The following is a 2,057-nucleotide window of genomic DNA, read 5'->3' as shown; positions in this document are numbered from 1 at the left end:
CAAACTGTTTCTATTCTTGTAGACCTTTACGGGACCAACAAGTGGTATCAGAGCAGTGTTTTCTTTCTTTCTTTGTGTTTAGTTAATTTTCTGTATTAATTTATCTCTTCTTAGATAACTTACTGCTTACAAATGGCTTTACAAATCACAAACACACACAAGATAATGGCTCTCTTGCCAAACCACCCCAGTTTGTCCGTGACAACTTTAGTCTCTGGAAGAATCAGATGTCCCTCTTTCTAGAAGGTATGTATCCTGAAATTCCACATTACATAGAAAATGGACCATATATTCCATTTGCCATCATTCTGGTTGTTCCAGCAACAACTACGACTGCCTCGATTCCTGAACGGCAGATTCCAAAGCTTCCACATCAGTGGAGCGATGAGGACAAGAAGAAGATAGCTATAGATACGCGTGCTCGGTCTATAATAGCTATGTCTCTTCCTGATGAGATTTATCACTCAGTGATGAAACTCAAAACTTCTAAATCCGTATGGGATACTATTTGTGTCCAATATGAAGGAACCACTCAGGTTCAGGATACTAGAAAGATCAATTTAGTAAGACAGTATGAAAGCTTTCTCTATGGAAAGTCCGAGACACTGTCTGAAGTACATCAAATATTTAATTGCCTTCTTATTGATCTAAGGGCTRTCGACAGGGAATATTCTAATTCTGAAACCTTGACTAAGTTTCTAGAATGCCCTCCTGAGTCTTGGGATACCTTTTCCATGTGTCTCAAGATGTCAAATGACATGTCCACTCTTTCTCTTTCTACTTTATACGGGATTCTGCTTAACCATGAGCAATCTCATCAACTGAAAATAAATATTGTAAAAGATTCCAGGGAAATGAAAAGCTCTCCTTTAGCTTTGATCTCTGAAGCTTCTTCAGTTGAAACCTCTACTCCTTTTGTCTCTACTCTACCTCCCATGGTCATCACGGAGATAGATTCTTCTGAGGACATTCCTGAATCTGATTTAACAGATTTTGATGAGTCCCTGGCACTCCTGACTAAGTTATTCAGGAGGTTTGCCAGTAAAATCAATTTCCGCAGATCTCATCAGCTATCCCTCAGGGATAAGCCAAAGTCTGAAAGAATAGACAAGGCTTCAGCTGTCTGCTACAATTGTCACCGGCCTGGACATTTTGCAGGTGAAAGCAGATCGAAGAAGACTGCGACTCCATCTTCTAAAGCCTCTTCTTCCTTCAGGACCAAAGATGATAAATACTTAAAACTGAGGAGAAATACAAAAAGATGAAGAACAACCAGCGAAAGGCTAAAGGCCTTATTGCTGAAGAGCATGACTGGGCTGAATCATCTGATGAATCATCTTCTGACGAGAAAGATAAAGCTTATGTTTGCTTGATGGCCATTGATGCTGATGAAAGTTCTTCTAAAGCATCTACCTCTTATGAGCCATCTTCTGTTACTCAGGTATGTACCCTAAATGAACCTTCCTCTAGTCTTTCTGCGCTAGATACGCTGACGGTTGTTGACCTTTACAATGCCCTCAATTGCAAATCTAAAGCTGAAATGCTTAACGTTGATCTTCATGAGCAATTAAAGATTTGTCATTCTAAGATCAATGATCTGACCTCTATTGAGGAAAATCTTAAGGATCAGATTATTGTAAACCAAGCCATCACTGTTGAACGTGAGAAAGCTGTCGCTGAGCGTGAGCAAGCAATCGCTAAACTCAAGGCTGAGAAAGCTACCATTGAAGGATGGTGCAAAGCTTCTCTCAAGGCCTCTGAGATCATTAACGCTCAGATCCCTGCCAAGAAAACGACTKGTCTAGGATTCTCCTATGATCAGGAAGAATGTGTTAAAGACARGTCCATGCTTAAATTTGGTACTTTTGTCTCTTATATTCCCAACACTTCTTCCTCTCAGTCCTCTTCCTTTACTGAGAGTCATCTTGAAGGAACTCCTTTGAGTTCTGGTTACAAAGACAAAGGTAAATCCACTGTCACAGCATCCCTTCCTAAGAAGTCTAACAAGATAAATAGATCTAAATCTATTCCTTCAACTTGTAAAACTTCTTCCTCTT

This window comes from Cynara cardunculus (genome assembly GCF_001531365.2).
Source record: "Cynara cardunculus var. scolymus isolate 2C chromosome LG 9, CcrdV1, whole genome shotgun sequence".
NCBI classification, from domain to species: domain Eukaryota; kingdom Viridiplantae; phylum Streptophyta; class Magnoliopsida; order Asterales; family Asteraceae; genus Cynara; species Cynara cardunculus.
The sequence above is the reverse complement of the archived record's forward strand: the minus strand, read 5'-3'. Positions refer to the sequence as shown.